General features: G+C 49.0%; 1 protein-coding gene across 5 annotated transcripts in view; it reads left to right on the top strand.

The window, feature by feature from the left end:
• Nucleotides 1–22,427, top strand: part of LOC102690345 (protein phosphatase 1 regulatory subunit 29) — a 125,298-nt gene that overhangs the window by 27,304 nt on the left and 75,567 nt on the right. For all 5 annotated transcript variants that reach the window (XR_011191310.1, XR_011191311.1, XM_015359533.2 and 2 more), the window contains exon 2: nucleotides 13,112–13,439. The gene's annotated coding sequence lies outside the window, so the exon portion shown is untranslated. The remainder of the gene's footprint in view (nucleotides 1–13,111; nucleotides 13,440–22,427) is intronic.

Here is a 22,427-nt window from a genome sequence, read left to right on the forward strand (position 1 = left end):
AGCTGGCTGTTGATGTAGCCCTGGCAGTGCCTGGTCTGCAGGGACACAGCCGGCACTCTGAGTCCCTTGGGGTTGGGGGTTCTTAAATAGCACCCCCCCCCCACCAATCACAGTCATTTAACAACCACAGCGCTTGGAGTTTTGAGACTTGACCAAAAACGAACTGCCCAACTGGCACTTGTTGACCGCTCTGCGCCTCTCGCGGTTCCGAAGGGATCTCGAAGGTCAGTCTGGAGCTGAAAACCAGATACCCCCCCTCCCCCTCCGCCGCGACCGAAAAAGCAGGCTGTGATGGCGTTAGCTTCAGAGACAGCTGTGGCAACTGCCAGGGCGATAATCTGCGGAGAGGAACGCAATGCGCAGCTGCCTCCTGCGAATCGGTCTTTATCTCGTGTTTAACAAACCGTATTTCAGGTTTTTTCCACTCTGTGGGGCATGAACGACTCGCAAAACCAACACGATGCCCACTCGGGTAGCTAAAGGTACCTTTGGCATTTCTCTCTGATGCTGGCCCAATTAAGCTGAGCTGTGAGGGGATACAGCCAGAGTCAGTTGGCTGCTTGCTTGCTTCATGCCATCTGGACCAATTAAAGGGCGAGATCTCCGCTCTCCCCTCCCCCCCGCCCCTCTCCCCCAGTTGTGAGGCGGTGCTTCCATCTAGTATAGATGGAAGACTTGCTTTCCGAAGGCCCTCGATCTTAATCTCGCGAAAAGGTCACTCGTGTCTGGAGGAAAAACGCATCAAGCCATGCCTTTCCAACCAGCTGCATTTAAAAAAAAAAAATTCAAAATAAACTTTATTGCACATTTTATAAATTAATCATACAATGAGTACACACTCTAACGGACATCAAATCTTTTATCAAAAAGTTCTTAAAAAGGACAATTGCCTCTGCAGTCCATTTACTGTGCAAGAGGTTGCAAGGGGCTGGGTTTGTACAATAAGAGTCACTCCAGGCCCTACTATGTGCTGCAGTCTCTTTTCCCTGTCTCGTGAGCCTCCAGTCCTCTGTAGGAAAAACCTCTTCCTAGGAGCTCCTCCTTTATCCTTGTACAGAGCCCACAGTCCCTTTCAGCGCTCCATCTCCAACTAAGCATGGACGAGCTTTGTAGGCATTGTGGTTTCATGTCGGCCCCTCATGTCCATATCTCTTTCTGGAATTGCCAGGTTTTTATCCACTTTTTATCCAGCATACTCTCTGGTAGGCTCAGTCAGGCTGCCTACTACTACTGTGGGTCATTTCTGCACCATGTTTACATAGCACAATTATAAGAGTTTACAGTTATAATCTAGTTATATGAACTATTTGCACATGCTCACCTGGGGAACTGCACTTCAAGCAGTATAAAGTATTGGGACACAGCAGTCTGACTGTGAATGTTACTGCCACTTTGCCCTGTATTGCCCACTGTTCCCCAGGTTCGAGACCCGGTGCATAAACATTGTTTTCAGCCAGACCGGTAACTGTCAGCTCACATCAGCTGCTTGAAATGTTATTTCTCCAGACGGGAAGGTTGACGTGTTTATAAATTAATTGAAAATCACACTGCGGAACGCCACCGAGATGGAAGTATTGGTACTGAAAGATTTTGCTGTGAGGTGGTGTTATTTTGGCAAATAATAATCAATTTCAATGCATCTAGGATGGATATCCTTTGATGGGCTGAGATCCCTGGTCTCAGGGAGCTTTATTTATCAGATTTTGAACTCAAGTGGAGCATGCTTGCTGTTTGACTGTCAGTCTCCAAGGAATACAGCTCAAAGCCCCTAGGCCTATGAAGCAGAGCTTGTCAACTCTGCACCTGAGTTAGGGAATCCCCTTGCCATTTCCCGTAAGGCCTATTCCAACTAATCTGCCGTTTCAAATGAATTTGAGGCGTATCTTGAGGTGCGATGATTCTGTGATTGCAGGTAATTTTTCAAGTCTCGTGTTTCTTGCTTGGAGGTATTGCGAAATGCATTACTTGGTGATCTTTTTTTTTTTTTTGTCGTGGTAGTGCGATAATGCCGAGCTTTCCTGCCGAGATATTGTATCTTATGATAGATTCAAAGTTCAGAGATGGGGAACTGGACGCCAATCGGAGAGCAGTTGGGACCCACTGTCCGAGCTGCAGGGCTGCTTGTACGGGCTGTACCAGGCGCCGCTGAAAGATAAATAAAAATTCTAGTTTTTTTTTATTATTTTAACTGCCGTGCATGGCTGTGCATACATATGCTCACTTATGAACAAAGCAGAGTATTTCAACCTTGGTGATGCCTGCATCTTGTGTAATAAGACAAGGAAATGGAGTAATCTGCCGTGCAATGGAACTTATTTGCATCCTTACTCTGTGTTTGCCTGTCATGACATTGCAGCTGTGTTGCATGCAAATTAAACTCCTCCTTGCCCATGTCGGATTTTCCTAATGATTCAATAAATAAGAAAAACCTCCATTTACATAGCGATTTCACACTCGATATTTCCAAAAGGCTTTCCTGGTAGGAGAAGACTCCCTTCAGCACCCATTAAGGGGCATTATGAAGAATTATATTCCAGATTTCATAGGTAGCTTTAAAGAGGAGAGATTCGGAAAATGTTAGGCTCTCTTAATTAAGCAACCAATTGGTCCATTGAAGTGATGAAGAGCTCACGAGAGAGGGGAAATAAAAACGGAATACTCCGTGGCTGTTGGAGTGAGGATTTCAGATCTTTCATCTTGGACGTCGCAGGCAGTCTGAAACAGTAACTTTTCAGTAATTCCTCATCAAGGAATTACTGTGCAAGATTACCGAGGGGGGGGGAGGTGAATATAGGTCATGGCAGACAGGAAGCCCAGATTGGGATTTAGCCAGATTTCATACCCCAAATCCTCAGAATAATACCATGGAATCTAACAAGTAGTCACGAGCTCTGCTCAGCTCCTCATCTGAATGGCGAGCACGCACACTCAGGGGGAAAGAGAGCCCATTCACAAAATCGGCATCGCAGACCGCGCCCACACGGATCGATGGCCAGTCTCTGATCTCAGCTGTGTTGGATGGGTGTAGGAACTTCTAATGCACCTTTCAGAAACTGCCTAGGGATACTGCATACACACTGAAATATGATCAAAAGGCTCTTGCTTGGTTTAGGTTACATCCTTTTTTATACGTTTTAAACCATAACAAAGCTGAAGGCTGTATGAATTCGCAGTACAATATATAGCAACGTTTCTGCTTCCATGCCAAGTTTATGAATTGTATGGAAATTCCTGGACTGCACATTCAGTAAAATGACTAAATGATAATGAAGGCTGCAGTGGGTCGCAAAAGAGGTTATAATTTAATTTAGCCAGCACGGCAAGCTTTTGTATCAATTTTTTTTTCCAGATTTAAATGCAAAATCTCCCGACTGTCTTTTTTTCTGTCTTGCAATTTCAAGACAAATTCATGTCTTGTTTATTTTTCGTGGCAATTTAATTAATCCACTGTCGTGTATTAATCCTTTTTACCCCACATTTTAATAAGCCTTTCCTTTCAAAGCCCTTTACTGCCGTTAACTCCAGTTGAGCAAGGCAAAATTGCAATAGACTAGCCATGTTTCTCTTGTTTCTACCACCTTGACTCCTTATATGCAGGTTTTTGACTTACTGGTGTTGAGTCATAATGCCAAAGGTAGAAGCTCCTCACCACTGACTTCAACATCTTCAGTATCTGTATAACAGACCATTTCCACCAAGGGGCTATAACAAGGGTATAGCAGAGCTGTCATGTTACAAAAAGAGGTTGTAGGAAAAATACAGCAGATGTCATGGTTCCAATATGGAGCTGGAATAACCAAATACAGTACATTCAAATGTTATAGCAACATATTAGCAACAGGGGTTGTGGTAACGAGCAATGATGTTATAGATGAGGGTTCTGTTTGTGTCTTTTTTTTGTGTTTTTGTGTTCTTGGCATTGTGAATCTCCCGTAGCCTGTTGGCTATGGGGAAAACGGTCATTTCTGTAGAAGCAGGGGGAGTGCAGTGCCCCCTACAGGGCGGCGCCGGCCGTTGACTCTTAATCGGCGCCGCGGCGGTCCATCTGCGGTCCTCGCCCCACGCTGCTGTCGGCTGCGCCGGGCGACCCCGCGGTTCCGGGGGAGTTATTGACCTGCGACTGCTGTGATAAAAGGCTTCTGTCAGCCTGCTCTTCCGGGAGCCCCCCCAGGTCTGGCTCACTTCCGAACAGGGGGGCTGTAAGCTGCCCACCCTTCTGCCCCTTTCTCACTGCAGCTCGCTCTCGCGTTCAGTGAGACGTGGGAAGATCTGAAACGACATCTAAAAGCCAGATCAAAAAAGAGCCAAGATTGATATCGGCTCGTAACTCGTGGACGCGACTGCTCATCATTCCCACCACAGATGGATGGGCTGGCAACTAGGATCGTTCAGCCTTGTCTGTTTTCCAAATATATTGTCCGGGGTTAAGCCTATAAACTCTCTGAAGCTATAATTATGAAATACAGTGTCTGTGGTTGGATGGAGACAAGTCATTCAATACATTGAAGGTAACCACTAAACTCATCCTGCATTTCCTTCCTACCATGTCATGGGTAGCCAGTGTAAGGAGGCCAGAGTAGGAGCTATAGGATTTATCCTTTATTTTTTAGGACCTGAGTGACACGGCTTTGCAGCTACAGCAGCCTTGTATTCAGCACATGCTTAGATGCACGTAAACCCTCCCAGTAACCGGTCCTGCAGGATCACAGTAAGGCGAAATGATGTAAGTGGGAACAAGAAAAAATAAACTACTGACACTTTAAAGACCTAATTCCGTCTGGACAAGATTGCTTACGTCTGCTGGTGCCAAGCCAGCCCACACACTGGTCTGTGCGGTGGTTTCCTTTCTGTGGAGAGAACAAGCTGGGTTTCTACGCCCAGGTGGTGGCTCTCAGGTTAGGCGTTGAAGAGAACCTTGCTAAGACCCCAAAGTGGAACGAAGCGATGATGACGCATCTTGAAGAAAAAAAAAAGCGCTGTAAAGGCGAAAACCCCCAGAAGATAAATCCAGTTAAACTGGGATTAATGTGCTTAGCTCTGGAGATAGCGTGGCACCCCTCTAGCTACCAAAGCAACAATGTAACAATCCCCTGCCAAAACCTTCGCTGAGCTCATTAGCTTTAATGAGGTATAATGGCTAAGCTGCTTATTCTGACATGGATTAGGGTATATGTTTAAAGTAAAAGAGGTAAAGAGAGATGTGTGCAAAATTCATATGAAGTCACCCCTTTCTTCTCTCTCTCTCTGTCACAATCTCTTCCTCGACATTTCTTCTTTCCTGACACTTCTTTCCTGCCTCATAACACTGACAGAGACTGGACTCAAGGAAGGGTCGGCTTTTCTGGAAAATCTACCTTCCACTGATGTAAATGTCAAATATGGGGATATGGCCACTAGCCTGGAGATCACAGCCAGGGTCCCAGTCCAGGATGAGTCCCTACAGCCCAGAGATCACAGCCAGGGTCCCAGTCCAGGATGAGCCCCTACAGCCTAGAGATCACGGCCAGGGTCCCAGTCCAGGACCAGTGCAACTCGACTCTCTCTTAGCCTTTGCCCTCTTGCTCTTGGCTACTACCAGTATTGCTTCATTAGTCATCCCTAGATGATGTTCGAACTCTCTCTCTCTCTCCTCAAGCCCCATTGTGGCCTAAAGAGCTGCAGAGAACCACAAGCCGTCTACCCAGCTGAGTTCCAGGGTCCGGGGCAGCTGCAGAAATAACAGCAGAAGGGCGTTCATAGGGGGAGGTCACGTTGTGTCAGGAAGGATGGTTCTTTCCCAATATGCAGGGCAAAAACTATTCATCCCACTCGTCTTGATCTGTGCGATTTGTTGTTTATGTGCTTGGGAAAGACTGACTCAGACTTCTGTTGTCTGAACCCCTTTCGAAATCTGGATGGGGGAGCGAGACGAGGGAGCGATCAGGAGAATGAGGGGGAGGGGGAGGAAGACAACAGGGGCACAGGAAGAGCTTGGGAGGAAGGGAGAGAAGAGCCTGATGGGAGAGGAGAGAGGCATGAAGCAGTGAGAGAAACAGAGCGATGGGGAGGGGTTGAGGAGAGAGAGGGAGGGAGAGAGCTTAGGGAGCTTTTAGCTCATGCTTGGCTAACTCTTAAACATCTCCCCAGGCAGAACAGCACGCAGTCCCTGTGAAATCACTGGGAACTGAATAGGTAAGGAAAAGGAAATTGAACTCTGTTGTAAGCACTCGACGCTTGCAGGGTACAAGACTTCTGGAGGCTGGTGCCAAAAATGAGTGAATGTGGGAAATGTGGGCCAGCAGTTGGCAGTTGTCTGACATTACTGAGACACAGGAGTAAGAGGTGCAGTGCGGACCAGCAGGTATGTCTGACGATACTGAGACAGAGGAGTGAGAGACGCAGTGTGGACCAGCACGTATGTCTGATGATATTGATACACAATGTTGACCAGCAGGTATTTCTGGTGATACTGAGACAGAGGAGTGAGAGACACAGTGTGGACCAGCAGGTATGTCTGACGATATTGAGACGGAGGAGATTGGACCTGTGTGAGAGACAGAGGAAGAAACAGGAAGGCAGTGTGGACATTTTCTTAGGGCTATGAGTGAGAGGGGGCAGCTAGGTCATACTGGGAGAGAGAGAGGTGGGAACGGAGAAGGAGATGCAGGATGAAACGTGGAACCTGCTCGTGCTCGGTGTTGTGCCTGGGCTGTGCTCACTGTGGTGTGGCAGGAGCTGTGTTCACACTCCAGGATCATTCCTGTTAATGCAGTCTTAGCTCACAGGCTTGGCCCCGAACGCAGGAAGAGATGAATATTTAAAGATTTGTCATGAAGGAGGGGGGGAGGGGTCTTCCGATGTCTCGCTGTGAAGTCGCTGACATGACAGCGGCCAGCCTGTGCTTGTGAAAGAGCGTCCCTTTCTGCCGAGAGAACTGTGCTGCTGTGTGTGTGTGTGTGTGTGTGTGTGTGTGTGTGTGTGTGTGTGTGTGTGTGTGTGTGCAGCCCATGATGTTTGCCCAGGGGCCACCAGTGTCTTTCACCCCAACCCCTAGCTTTGTGCTGTCTATGTTTTTGTAGGTCTCATGAGCCCACCCCACTCAAATCCAACATTAACATTGTGCCATATTTCGATTGATTGAGGAGTGTCACTCAAACAACTTTTCTAATCGATGGTGTGTGTTCATATGCCGTGATTGATATAATTATTCTAATTTCAAAAGCAGTGAGCTCCTCAGCTCGGGACGGTGGCTCGGTTTAGCCCACACCAGCATGTGAACTACTGCACCATTTTCAGCACTTAAAAAAAAACGTTTACTTTTTATTGCCAGTGTCATACTTCTCTAAGTCATGTTCTCCCTGGCGTGAGAGCGAAGGTTTGTCCCCGGACAGACTTGTAGTGGACCTGTAGTTATCCATGACCTTTGACTTCTGCTTGGCATGACCTTTGACCCCACGCAGAAGGCTTTTTCTTTGCCAGTGCCTAATGACACATGCTGCTGGATGTAACCGGCATATTGCAGAATAGGCCGAACAAGCAGCCTGGTGGCAAAGCTTGTGCATGAAGCCGAACGTGGGTGGTGGGACTTGCACAGGGCTCCACAGTCAAGACACTGTTACAGCAAATGGCTGACCTGCCTGGAGACTCCCAGGCAAGAATGAGCATGAAGGCAGCTCTGGAGAATCCCAGTCTTTTGCAGAAGGAGCCTGTTCTTATTTCTCATTATCTAGCCGTAATGATCATTTAATGCAATCCTGTGGAAGATGCTTAGCCTTCGAACACTGCATACAAATGAAGGGTCAATTAGAACTGACCCCGTGCAATCATTAAATAAGCAACTGACTCGTTTAGAGACCTCAGTTCACCCCGCAAGCAGATCTGGTATCTTCTACAGCAGGTGTGAGGAAATGAGAGCACCAGGAAATAAACTTCTTGTCGCTCTTCCCTCCCCCTCCAGGTGGGACATTTTCTTACAAGCCTCTTTTATTTTTGGAAGTGGGACGGGGGCTGGGAGGTGCAGAAAACATGGGAGAATAAATGACCAAAAAAAAAAAAAACAGCCTCTCTCCATTGTACTGTATTAAAATCACAGCACTGAATCAAAAACCCAAACTCCTTCAAGACGGTTAAAGATAAGTAGTGATTTGTTTTAAATATGAACATTAGAATCCCAAATATTCGTTTAATTGAAAATGCCATCATACAGTATAATGCCAATTCAAATGTAGGTTAACATGTTTTAAAGAATTGTTACTTTTTTGTAGTGTTTATACTGTATAAAACTGTAGTCTATGATATTATGTTACATGCACAGGGTATTTCCATGATCCAGTACAGTAAATCACATTGAAGGCATGGTGACACAGCAAAGAGAAATCAGAGATGTACAGTGCTCCTGCCACAGCAGGATAAAATATTGTTTTCTTGTATTGCAATTTGTGCTAAAAGCTACCCAGGGGATCACCTCAAATTAAATGCAGGGCAGTAGGGTCTCCAGTTACAATGCACCCCGCAGAAGCTCAGGGTTTCAGCTTCAGAGCTAAAGGCCTCAGGCGCTTGGACAGGGCTGTGGTCATCTGGAAATGGCCTTGGGATTTTATTTCACTTCCAAAACACAATGGTTCAAGATCCAACATGTTTATAAGCTGGGAACACACAATTTACATAAGATTATGATGCCAATAAAGGGTTTGATTGGGTCACTGAGGGCTCTGCTGGAGCAAAAACCAGCAGGCGTGAGTGGGTCACCAGGACTAGGACTGGGGACCACTGTTACAAAGTGTCCATCGGTTCACTGAAATCCTCGCTGGGGGCTCTGTCCCACCTCTTGATTCTGGGATGGTTTGTGGACAGCCTCCAGATTCTTACCCCAGGACTCTTGAGTTTATCCTGGATCTCCAGCCTGTAGGGGCTCACCCTGGACTGGGACACTACAGCCTGGAAGTTACAGCCAGAGACTCATTGTTTGCTCTGCAACAGATGAAAAATGTAACAGGTATATTAATCATTAAAGCAAGACATAAAACTAAGTGAAACAGAGGTCAACTTCCTTGCTCGATTAGTGATTCTGGCCCCGTTTGCGTTCAGCTGTGTTAGGAATTTCAATGGTGGCCTTTTGAGATTGTAAGATGATGTCTTCATTGGTAGTATGAGACCGGGCTGCATATTAAAGAACCTGACATGAATATTTCTGTGCGGCACAGAAATATAGATGTCAGATGTTAATTTTAAGTAGCACCTTTCATGCAATAAATCCCCCAGGCAAGTGGTACAGCAAGTAAACATAAAAAAAACACCGATGTGAAACACTATTATTTTAAATATTACTAATTTAATTGGCAGACACTATTATTCAAGGCTCCGTACAGTGAAATTGGATTCATTAGCAAATTATGAACTCATTATGAACTAAAAACATGTTGCCAAGTGTAATCTGAAGTGGAGCGGCCTAATTAATCACAGGATAAGTCAGATGCTGTCCAAGGGCAGTGCCGAAGATGAAGGGTAACTGTACGATAGGCAAGCACACTTCCCAGAAGGCAGAGATGAGCAAGGTCCTGTGATCTGATCTGTAGTGTCGGAGGGCAGCGCTGGTGATATCAGCTGCCAGGCACGCAATGTCACATCACGGAGCCCAAATTGAAGTACTAGAAAGTGCAGCTTCAAAACTGAAAAGGGAGGAAGGCGAAGTCAGGGGGGTCGTGTCGCGTCGTGGCAGAAGGGTTGTCATCACAGTAAAGGATGCTGGGAGCCTAGTGGCTGAGCAGCAGAACATCGGCCGAGTCCCATTTCAAGCCCTGGCCCAGCCGGCCAGCCCGAGCTGCTGCAGAACCCCCTTCAGCTCGGGATGCACACTGGAGCTCCAGTAGTCATTGCGCAGTTCGCCCCAGCAGTCTCTGTAATTCCCATTCCCTGAAACAGCCAGCTTATCGCAGGAGCGGGGCGATGCGGTAAGCGTATTGTCGCCAGCACCCCAGGAAACGCCGAGGCCGAGTTGCCAGGTGACGCGTTGCTTGGGCACTGGAGTGGTTTGCCATCACTAATCCCTCTCCTGGAAGCACATGAGACTGATGAGGCAACACAGCTTGACTTCAGCGCAGGGGTTCTGCAAAGGGTTCAGCTGGAGGGAATGCTGGGAGAAGCAGAGAGGGCAGAACTGACCAGAGTCCTGACTAGGTGAAGCACAGGGGTTGGGGTTGGGGAGTTAGAAGGCTAGGTAAGGGGGTAGCTGCAAACTGTAGGCTCGCTGGTGGGGGGGGGTGTCGTGGACTCATGGAGGAGGTGAACCCCCAAATCCTTCCTCGGATCCTCACTGCTGCTGTGGGATTATTCATTCAGAGTCGTGTCTCGGAGCTCCCAGCCCGCTCGGGATGATCCACTCTCCTTTTGTCTGTGGGCGTGGATCCTCTCCTTGTTGCTCTAGTGAATTTAGTGTCCCCCGAACCTAACCCCCCCCCACCTCCTGCGTTTATCCCTAAGTCAGTAATCTCCTGGTCTCTCGACGCCATCTGGCACAAACGGCCCACAGGAAAAAAAAAAATGCCAGGAGGGCCTTTGATGATCTGGGGAAGAGAGTCGGAGAGAGGGGATGTGTTCCCGGAATGTAATTGAGTGGAAGGAAGGAAAGCTTTTTGTGACATGTTTTCTGCTGACCCACACTGATGAGACGCAGAAAGAAAAGTGCCCCTGGAGAACATGCTGGATGAGATACATAGATAACACCACTCCTGAAAAAAATAGAACCTCTGGACAAAGCAAATGTGTTTAAATGTATTAGGAAAATATATCTGAAATATATTATTTTCTGTTTAATTATATTTCAGGGACGTGTTGACATCCTGTGGGAAGAGTGTGGTTTAGTTTTCTATTTATTTTTCTGATGCAACAGTGAATCAGAACACATCGCTGTTAGTTTTAAAATGACTATTTCAAAGTACTGTTCGGGAACGCGAGGCGGTCAGTGTCGCCGTGGCATAGCCGCGGGGTCCTGGGTTCGACTCCAGAATGGGGTGCGTGCTTGGTCCTGTGTTCTAGCCCCGCTGTTCCCGAGTGTGTGGGAGTCCTGCAGTGGACTGGTGTCCCGTCTTGGGTGTAGTAGCGCCCTGTGCTTCCAGGACAGGCTCCAAGTCTCCAGAGAGATTAATGGGACAGGACAGGCTCCAGAGATTAATGGGATTTGGGAACCAGGTTGGAATCCTCCATTGCTGAACGTAGCCCAATGGCTTCCTTGCAGCCCTGATACAAGCCAAATTGATGTGTACTGGTTTGGTGCGAGTCAGAGAAAAGTAGGGATCCAAATGCATATATCTGCTTGAGGAGCTCCGCTTAGAAGTCACCTACACTGAAAAGATGGCTTAAAAAAGCAAAGAATTAAAGTTTTGGTTATCGGATGCTCCCGGAAATGAAACGTTGAGAAATGTGTTGGATCTCGTCAGAAAAGCAATAGTGTGATGCAGCTGTGACGGGCGAACGGTAAAAGTTGATATTTTTATCAAACTAAGGCACGTTCGCGGACAGTACTGTACAGCTCATGTTCACGAGGTACAGCTGTGAGGAAAATGGTGAAGTTGTGCTTAGTTTTTAGAGCCCGGGAGATTAAAATCACCAGTTGCGTTTCTGAGAACCCCCTCTGTGCACGCGCCGCTTAAAAGCAAGGCACTGCAGTTCAAGACTAAGCAGCAGCTGATGCAGTCCTGGGTCTGTTAATATCTGCAGTGCCAGTACCTCTAAACAGCTTTTCTTAATCCTCCGAATAGGTGTTAAACAGTATAGTCAGGCTGCACTGGGACTTGACTACTGCCCCACTCACTCCCCCCCCCCCCCCCCCTCTCTGGCCCAGAGTTTCAGGGTGACAGCCAGGTAGACCGTAGAAGCATGTAGCAGTGTGGTCGGTCTCTGCCGGATTAACTATACCAGACAGAGGACAAGGAGGGGTGAGATTTCTTGCTAGAGAGTGCCAATATAAATATGAGTCTGTTTATGTACATGACAGAGCCTAGGAGAGAGAGGTGGTTGCCAGGGACAACTGTGTGCGACTGCACACTCTCCCTCCCACTCTCTCTTGCTTTTCCTCTGGCTCCTTCCTCGGTCTTCTCCCGGCTCGGCCTCCCTCTCCTTCCTCTCCCTTAAAGCCCAGGCGCGGGGCTACGCTCCATCGATCCTCGGCCCGCGCCCGATCGAAACATCATTTTCATCTTCTGTTGCCAGGCCCCCGCGCTCACGCCTCTGTCTCCATCTGCTCGTCTCCTCTCTGCTCTCGTCCCGGGGGTCGACTTACCCGCCAGACGCAGACGGAAGGCCAGTCTCCCGGGGCCCTAAATCCTGACCCGTACTTTGGGTTCACCCCATGATTACAAAAACATGAGAGAAGGGGATCCTTCTTCCTCCCCTGGAATATGGCAAAGGAGCGAGGTACCACTGACCCCTGACCCCCCCCCCCCCACAGGCACTTGGAAAATGGGTAAAGGCGTCTTCTGCTCCATCCCACTTTGTCACTTGGAGACAGTTCAGGCCTCGAAACAATCCTCATACCTAGACAGCGCTTTTCTATCCACACTCTTGTCTTCATGCAGGAACTTCTTGGTCTGGAATGACCCCCAGAGTCCTCTGGAGTTGGGAGAGTGGTTACTGTGCCCTCCCCAGGGGAAATATCGCCACAAATCGTATTTCGGGGCTCACAAGCGTGCCCTACAAGCTAAAGAGCTCAGCTGTGAGCCAGGGCGGGTCAGGCCTCGCAGGCCGGGTGTCGAGGGCGGTGGTCTGGGCGGCGGAGCGTGGTGGTTGCGGGGGGCGCGCGCGGCGGGGTTGGCGTCTCTCTGCGGGAAGGAGCACCAGGCGGAATCGGCAGCTTCTGGCTCTGCGTTGAGACTTCGGGGCCGAACCCCCCGATTCCGTCTGTGCCGCCAGCCGCGCGGAGCGACACGAAAATGTTGGCGCCAAAATCCGTGCCGTCGTGGAGAGGGAGCCGCGCGCGTTGTCAGCAGTGAGCCGCGGTAATTAATAAGTGGAACAGGAAAGAACCCTGGATTTGGGTAAAAAACTCTTTGTACAAGTGCAAACAAAGTTGCGTTTACGGATTTTGAACTTGTCTCAATCTTTTTTTTTTAACTTCCTTTTTCCTTATTTTCTTCAGGATCTGTTCCACGCGACTGGCTGACATAAGGGATTCCTCCATTTGGGGAAGAAACGCACCCCGATGCAACTGGATCACATAAGGGTTATGCACAGCGGAGCCCAGATTCCCGACCGGAGCCTTTCGGAATCCGCAGATCGGATCTGGGAATAACCGTCGAGAGGAGGAGGAGTGCTGAAGCCAGGATTTAAAAAACAAACAAACTCTGGTTTGGAAATCTAACCGGGGAGAAGAGGGGACGGAGAAACAACCGAGACGGATTTCATGAAGGAAATCCAAGTGAGATTCCACTGAGACCCTTGGAGGGATCGTTTTCGAAGCACCTCAGGTAAGACAATCTGCTGTACTAACATTTACATCGGGGTCTGCAGTGCGTCTACAGGAGTTTGCTGTCACCATTGGCTTGCACCACAAACATACAGTAGTGCACGTCGACTGCTCACACACGCTGTACTCCCCAGTCTTTCCTGCGTCCTCCCCGAATCGGCGCATCATCTCCGCAACTTTCAGAGAGGGTGGGAGGAGTTGGTTGGGGCACATGGGGTTTTCATGCACGAGGAGACGTCCGGGCAATACGTGCGAAAGGCTGTCTGGCAGGTTGGCCGGGCTGCTGGTGCGCGTGAATCGCGCTTGGTGAGCCGCTGATCTTCACGCGTTTGACACGATTGGAGATCAGGTCCCGGTGGCGCGGAGATCCGGGAATAAGTGGAGACGCCCGTCTTGCCATAGCCTCTCGGCCCCCTGCATCCTGACAGCCCCGGCCTGCTGTTCCTCAGTGGAAAGCTTGCAAAGGGGACGGAACTGCACGCGCTTGGTCCGGAACCGCTCCAGAGACCCGTTTGCCACGGATGGCCATGGCAGCAGAGTTTTCGGGGCGCAGCAAAGCCCGGAGCTAGAGATGAGAGGCTTTGGGCACCCGAAGTGGGCCAGCCCAGTTGTGGGACGTCCCATAATGGGACACAGTTTGGCTTAGGGTTGCAGCCAAGGAGCAACCACATTAGCGTGGACGCTGTTACAGTCGTTTTCGACTTCTCCTCTGTTTTGCTCTGGGTTCTGGGGGGTTTCACCACCCTCCTCTCACGGTTCGCCCCGCCTCCCTGGCTGGTCACGGCTCGGGTGGCCCAGGAGTCCATGACTGATGGCGGTCAGCACTTGCAGTGGGGTTTCACCACTACGCTCATGGGCACTGACCCATGTAGGCCACGGTTTCTCAGTCCGGTGTAGTCAAATCCGACAGCGGTAAAGTACCGCCGAGGACCGGCGCGGAGGAAAAGTCAACTGGTTTGAAAAACGGAGAAGAACAGCGACACCGCAGTGGAGGTGGGATGTGTCACCCCAAATGTCAGCATGCTTAAAGCTTCAGGCGTGAAATTAACCTCAATGGCTGGATGTTCATGTCACAGTCGTTCTAGGTGTCCCGCTGTCTCAGAGCCAGACTGCACATTATCACCTGAGATTGCCAGGTATCATTACCAGCGGCAAAGCATTCCCTGTTTACTGCTATCCGGGATGATTACGGGGACCTTGGGGAATGCCGGAGACAAATAGCTCGGCAGACTCCGAGGGAGAGAGAACAAGACGCCGGCGCGTGCCAGCTCTCCGCCTAATGACTGCTTCACGGTGGGCACTTTATAATGCTGTACCCCTCGCTGCTGCTGGAGTTACTGTGTGCCTCGCTTCTTGCTGTCTCTGTGAGGAGGAGAGACGTTTGCTCCTTAGTGGAAAAATCTCCGTTCGCCTCTTTCTCCCTGCTCCGCGTGTCCATTGCCGCTGATCCTACAGGTCCCGCTTATGATGTGCGGCGTTACCGCTAGGAAGAGGGGAGTCCCAACCCGGCAGAGATGCATGGTTGAGTGGACAGAAGGACAGACCGATCAGTCTCCCCCCAGTGGTTGTATTGTTCCTGCTCTGCGGATAAGTAGTTCTGCACGTGTAGAAAGACCTGGCCTGGATTCTTGTCTCTGTGACACCTGCGCACAGGCCAGGGTCATGCGCCTGCCCGGATTAACTTGCAGGGTTCCTGCTTTGGCACAGCTTGATGGAGAAGTGTCCTGTAACCTGCTGCTGTTTGTTCCACTGGACTGCCCTGTTTCCTTGGAACTCTGCCCCCCCCCCTCCCTGCCCTGCTGTCTGTGGTACTGTGGTGTTATGCAGAGCAGACGTGAATCCCAGGATCGTTCTGTAATGAGGGTTTAAAGTTCTCTTAAGAGGATTACAGCACTGGGGAGGGGTGATGGAAGTGTGTGTGTAGGGGGTGGACTGTGGAACTAAGCCATTGCATTTCAGAATCACAGCACTGTGGCGACTGGGTGCGTCAATACATTACAGTGGATTATACAGTCCACGCATACAGCAGGAAATAAAATGAAGCCCCAGTATTTTATTTCACTGCAATGTGGCATTTTATATGAAACACACTTTGTGCAAAACTGACAACATTACAGACAGAAGAAGGGGTACTTCAGCTTTGGCTGTTTTTAGAGGTTTCGCTGGTTTCTGAGGCTTGTGAAAGGCTTGAGGGCAGGCTGTTGTGCTTCCTTAGAAGTGCTGACTGCGATTCCTCTGCCCGCCGCCCAACAGCGCCCCCAGGTGGCAGGCCAGGGGCTACCCATGAGACGTCCGTATAGTCAGTGAGGGCCGCCTCGGTCAGGGAGGTGGCCTGATGGCACCATATTTGTGTGCAAGTGTGTAGGCATGTTCCTGCACTGATATCGGGATTGCGATGGCGAGTTGAGATGGTTCTCTTGGATATTCATCTTGAATAGTCCAGTGTTGGGGGAGATATGAAAGAGCGGCGTTGGACACTTTTTAAGGATTAGTTAAACTACTGGAATCTTGGCTGGATGAAAGCCTTGGAGTGGAACACAGGGCATGAAATGCAATGGAATGGGATGGGATGGGCTGTAATCATAAGGAGGGGACTGTGTCATGTTGTCTCCAGCTCCCCTGCGACCCTAAATTCGATGAAGCGATTAGAAAATGGATGGATAGATGGATGTCCTCCTGTGTGGATCCAAGGATTGTGACTATGAGCTGGGTTGGCTCTCCTAAAATGAAATGAAAGGCTTGGAATGAGGAGTTTGGACTGGAGGGGATACGCTGGACTGAAAGGAACGCAGAGAGATGGGGCGGATTGGGATCAAGTGAACGGGGATTGGATGGAATGGGAATGGACTGGAACAACATGAAAGGGGATTGGGAGGGACGGTGCTGGGATATCTTGCTGCTGCGATATGCATGAAGGGGTTTGGATGGATTTGTTTCTGTGGGATTTAGAGAGAAACAAAAGCAAACCTGGATCAATTCTTACTGAACTTCTAGGGGGGATACATGGTTAATTCAAGCTCTGGAACTATTTAATCCTGATGAAATTTGACCTTAGGAAAACTGCCCTGTTTTGCACAGTTACAGTATACCATGTTTTACACTGAAATTTCCATGTAAATGTAGGTTATTCCTTACCATCCTTAGTATTGCTGTTCTCATGCTTTATATGTCTGCTTGCAGTTACGCAGTCGATGAGTGCTGGAAATAAAATTTAGAAGAAGCAGTGGTAAAAGTGTAAGTTTAAGTGCAGGTGATTTCCCATCGTGCATTTATATATAGTGGTAGTTTTCTCCTCTTTCTTGATCGCTCTCCACCCTTTTCTCTCAATCTTTCCTTCACATGATCTCTCTCTCTCCTTTCCACCCCCACTCCTTTCTTTCTCCTCTCCCTCTCAACTTCCTATCTCTCCTAAGTTCCTCTTTCTGTCTCTTTTTCCATCGGCTTTCATCATTTCTCTCTCCCTCTCCCCCTGTCCCTTTCTCCCTCTCTCCTGCCCAGCCACCCTCTCCTCCTGTCAGTCTCCAACAACCCCCTCCTCCCTCGGTCTCTGACTCGGGTCATAGGAAATTATTTTTACATGAGCGGAGCGGTGGCTCTGTGGCTCAGGATCTGTGCCTGTGGCTGGAAGGTTGCCAGTTCAAATCCAAGCAGGCCGGCAGAGGAATCCTACTCCCTTGGGCCCCTGAGCAAGACCCTTCACCCCAACAGTACAATGACCGACCCTGCGCTCTGACCCCCAGCTTCTCTCTCTGCCTGGGTGTCTCATGGAGAGCAAGCTGGGGTCTGCGAAAAGACAAATTCCTAATGCAAGAAATTGTACAGGGCCAATAAAGTGATCTTCTCTTCTTACAAAGCTAACCTGCTTAGTCATTATTTTGTTGCTAGGCAACAGGACCGCCCCCCCCCCCCTCCCGTTTCACTTTAATTAGTAGGGGTCTAATGTAACCTTCCAGTGTTGAACGCCAACGCAGTGCTGTGCCCCCAGACAACTAGAAAGGTCCAATACCTACCCTGTCAGCCCCAGAAACATAAATATTATTGCTTGTGTTTCTGCGTTTGTTTGCAGGGCTCACTTTCTGCAGAGCAAGTTGCGGATGGATTTATTTCTGCCTCCGACGTCCACAGGTCTCTGGGAGCACATCCTGACAAGCCAGTGGGGGGAGGAGTCACTGAGCTCCTCGTACTGTAGTATAGATCTGGGGGAAGTTACTGTTAATCCGTTACAGTTACAGGTTATGTGGGTAAAGGGTTATTTTATAAAAAGTGAGCTACATTTCAAATGGAATGAGTAATCCCTTACAGTTACTAGGATTACTTTTAAAAAGTAATCTGTTGCAGTTACAGGTAAATGATTATTTTATAAAGCGAGCTACATTTGAAAAGTAATGACTAATTACAAGGATTAAGTTTAAAACGTAACCCATTACATTTGAAAGCTACCCGTGCAAAGGATTTCTCTTGAAGAGTAATCCAGTACAATGACCAGGAATACCTGTAAACGGTAATCTGTGGGTGTCTCAAGCTCCGTGTGTAATGATGACCCAGCCATCGGGAAGGGCGCGAGGATTGGGAGGCGGGTACTGGCACGCAGGCGCAGGTTGGGGCCCAGAGAGCCGCAGCAGTGGTGGAGAGGAAAGGGCAGGTGGAGAGAGAGCCTTTCCAGTGACTAGCGAGCAGGAAGGGCTGCTCGTTTCAGTTTGCGGCAACTCTCTCTCTTGCCCGGGGTGAGACCAGGGGTTTGCGACAACAACGGTGACCCTACGGTGCTTTCGCAAAGTCCAAAATCTGGGGATTGATTTCAATTCATTTATTTTTTGTTATCGAGATCCAATGACCGGTCTGAGAAATATTGGAACTGCAGCTCCGCTTTAAGCAGCACAATTAAGACCGCCCCTCTTGAGCCGGTCCATACACATCGGCTTCGGCTTTGCGATGTCCAGGAGTACCTTCTCCGCCCCAGCCTGCTGCTGGTAAAACCTGGAGTGGATCAAACCACTACGCACCAGGGAGGAGTGAGGTTTTTATCTCTCGCGGAAAGCACTTTATTTACAGTCTGAGCTCCCTATCTCACTCCTCCTCCCACCCCCCTCTTTTTTTCCTCTTTGTTGCTCTCCCACTCTCACGCCGTTTCTCTTCCCTTTTCTCCCATCTCTGTCCTCCGTATCCTCTTCAGGCTGTCCATTAGCTCAAGTCCTTGAGTGCTCCTTCCTTCTGAGCTACTTTAGAAGTGAAGGGGGCCTCATCCAGGCTAAATAATGCCTTCACCGAGGCACTGCGAGTTATCTGCTCCTGCAAAGGTCATTTTAAGGCACTGATGAGATTTTACAGGTTCCTTAAGATCTGTTGAAAAGCTGACAAACAACTTGAAAAGGCTGAAGTAGTACTTTCTATAATGCTGGGCTTGATTAAGCAAAAGGGAGCTCAGCTGCAGTAAATGCTGTTATACTGGAGCCCTCCGCTAAATATATTTCTGTGCTTTTCCCCCTGTGGAAATATTACGTTAATGTGCCAGAGTCTGAATCAATTAGTGTGCTGATTTTATTTTAAAAATAAAGACTGGCACAATTATTTCTTTCGCCCGTGTCTGTTGTTCCAAATCGCTGTACTTCTAAAAAAAGAAGAGTCCTGAAAAAAAACTTTGGGGAAGTTCAGTCAGTAAGTGAAATCACCTTTAAAAAATGATGGAGTTGTGCTATAAGTCTACTGACTGTGCCTTACCCCTGACACTGTTGAACATGCATTCATATTTCACCTGGAGCTACGAATCAAGGATGTGTTTTATACGGCTCAACGGTAAAAACAATTTTCCGGTGAAAGTAGGAAGGTAGAGTCATTTTCTCTGGGATCTTGGGAGAAGGGCTGAGAAGCCCTGTCTTAGTTCTTGATGGCAAACTCCAGACTCTGGGAAGATCACACTTCAGAAACGTGGGCGATTTGTGAACACAACTGAATGCGAGGCGTATGCTGTCCCAAACACCTAAACGCAGAAAAAAAACAGAGATACACATGCCACAGGGATACACACACACACACACGCACACATACTACAGAGATGCACACTGCAAAGACACATTCCACAGCGACACACAGACATCGACACACACACACACATACTAGAGAGATGCACACTGCAAAGACACATTCCACAGTGACACGCGCACACACACACGCGCACACACGCGCGCACACGCGCACACAGAGACATACGCCCTCAGTTATGACTCTGTCCCTGGGGCTTGCTTGGAAATATGAACTTTGGAACATAATGTGCAAAAGCAATCATCTCTTCTTCCCAACTCCCGTCTCTGGGAAGGAAAGGAGAAGGAGAGATTTGATGAAGGAAGCAGAGACCTGGAACTGTTGGGAGGGAGCAGGAAGAGAGCGAGAGAGTCAGGGAGATGGGGGAGAAATGTGGAGACAGCAAACCGTTCTGATTTATTGAGGTGCTTGCCAGCCATTCCATTACTGATCGAATCGTTCGAGATTTAATTTTTACAACTGCAGCATTATCTGATATGTAGTGTTCGGACCGAGGGAAGGCTGGGCCTGGCCAGCACTGCTATCTAAGGAAAACCAGGTCGCTGTAGTGATATCGGTAGGTGATGATCTTCCCTCTGGTCCAGAATTGCCAAACCCAGTATGATAGCACTGTACTGGGGGGTGGTACCGTCTTTTGGAGGAGACGGTAAAACGAGGTCCTGATTACTTGGCTATGAAAGATCTTGTGGCACCAGTGTCCCCTCTGGGCTTGGACAGTCCGTGTCCTTCCTTGGACTGCGGTTTCTCCTGTCTGCAGCTGATCTGCGCCCAGAGCCCAGGTGGAGCTGCACTCCAGTGGGGGCGAATGAATAAGATCCCTTCCCTGTAGGTGAAAAGCGCTGGGCAGAGTGCACAACGCAAGAGACGTGTTCGGAATTGTTTGTCCCGGGCAACCGGGAAATGCAGGGCAGTTTTTCGACCGTTTGCGCGGTTATGTCACTGCGTCTGGAGCTGAAGGAGGGAGTGATGGACCAGAGGAGAGAGGTGAAAGTGAGGGGGGGGGCAGTGTGGGAGAGAAGGAGAAACTGAGAGGCAGGAAGAGGGAATGAGAGGGAGAGAGCTACAAAGAGAGAGAGGGAATTGGGAAGAACATGGAGACGAGGGGCAGTCTGAAGCTCTGCAGACGTTCTGTTTAATTTACTTTTCATCCCCCGTAAATGATGGCAAACAGGAGGGAGGAGAGGACTGGACAGGAGGCACTGCGGGCGTGGGGAGGGCTACAGTGATCCGAGTCTCGGGAAGACGCTGGGGGGAGGAGGACGATAGCGACATCGTCACACAGCCCTGTTCTCTGGAGCTTGCGACATGCGTACAAAGAAACCAAGCTGCGAGAACATTTTCTTTTCCTTTCCAGTCTCTATCTGTGGCGGCAAGCAGGTGGAAAGACGAAGGCTGGCTGGCTGGCTGTGCCCTGGCTGTGTCTGTTTTCAGCTCTTCGAGATCTTTCCACTGCCTTTTCCCTCCTTCCTTCCTCCTGCACAGCAGGGTCCGTGCTGTGAACTGTGAGCCCTGGATGAGGGCAACTAGCTCAGTCCACACGATCCAAAACAGATCTATCTGAGCTCAGGACATGAGCACTGAAGAAAGGTCACAGCCACGCAGGCAAGAGGTTTACTTGCTGGGATAGTTAATGGCCAGTAGATCCAAAGATCTCCTCCAGTTTCTCCAAAGAAACCACGGTAGGAAAGTGTCTCCTGTTCGCAGTTCCACTGAGTTTCTACTTGTTTGGTTCGTTGATCTTTATGGACAGTGGGGTGACGTTGTTGGTGCCTTTGAGCATTTTCAGAACTTGTACTGGTTCCACCCCCCCCCCAAAATGCATTTACCCTGTCAATGACTCAGATTGTCAATGAATGCAGGACATTCTCTTAAGCCCTGTAGTGTATCTGTTTGCTCTTCTCTGAAGTCATTCCATGCAACATGTGGTGACCTTAGCCCCTGTGTCCCTCTGGTCCTAGAGCCCTCGTTGGGTTCTGAGCTGTGGGTGGGTTCTGATGTGTGCTGGAGACTTGAATTCTGGGTGTTGTGTGCAGAGGGGAAGGCGTTTCACTGGACAGTGACCGGACACCCCAGGGGGGGTGACGGGAGCTCGGGGTGACCGTTGCGTGTGTCCCGGCTGGCTCTTGTCAGTGGAAAGTCTTGGGGTTCAGCTGCAGAGAGGCTGTTCTGCGTCCACCCTCTATCTCCTATGGGTGCATTGCCACCACAGGCCCCTTTGTGTGCGAACAGCTTAGGAAAGCAGTTCCTTAAATAGGCCAGCCAAATTCATGAGTTCCCTTCCTTTGAACTGTAGAAGGTGTGGCTTTTTGTACCCATTGAGCTTGAGTCTTTCATGTTTCCAGTCTTTTTTTTTATTTGGGGGAAAAAGATGCCTTGTTCAAGTAGAAAGGGAATATTGGAGAAACCAGCTCGATTCAGGAAAGCCCAGCATTCCTGTCAAGGGTTTGATGCCTTAGATCTATGGGCACTTCTAGATGCACTTAGAGAACAAGCTGGCCCAGAGTTAATTAGGCACGACTTCCCTGCTCTGGCCTGTTTCTCAAGAGCATAAGGGTTTAATGGTGACCTAGAGCATACAAAAGAATTGCAAATAGAAGCTTTTGACAGTGTTGTTTTTAATGCTACATAAAATAAAGGGCAACATTTTACTTGTGGGACATAGGATAAAGGACAACACAGCGTAACAACTTGCATGATCCTGTACAGTGGTTGGTACAAATGAAACCCCAGGCACACAGCTCCTTGTGATGGCTCATAACGAGGCATGCTTTCATCCGAAAGCTGAGAGCAGAGCTCCAGGTAGAGACGTCGGGGAGGAAAATGACAAGATGTTATTAAGGACTTGAGAGCTGGCGGGGACTAACTGCAGATGCAGCACAGCAACCGTGTGGTCCTGGCGAGTGGGTCTGAGAAATTTAAGTTTGCTGTACGGTTTATGCATGAAGCTGTA

The sequence above is a fragment of the Lepisosteus oculatus genome, chromosome 12 (assembly GCF_040954835.1).
Source record: "Lepisosteus oculatus isolate fLepOcu1 chromosome 12, fLepOcu1.hap2, whole genome shotgun sequence".
Classification (NCBI taxonomy): Eukaryota; Metazoa; Chordata; class Actinopteri; order Semionotiformes; family Lepisosteidae; genus Lepisosteus; species Lepisosteus oculatus.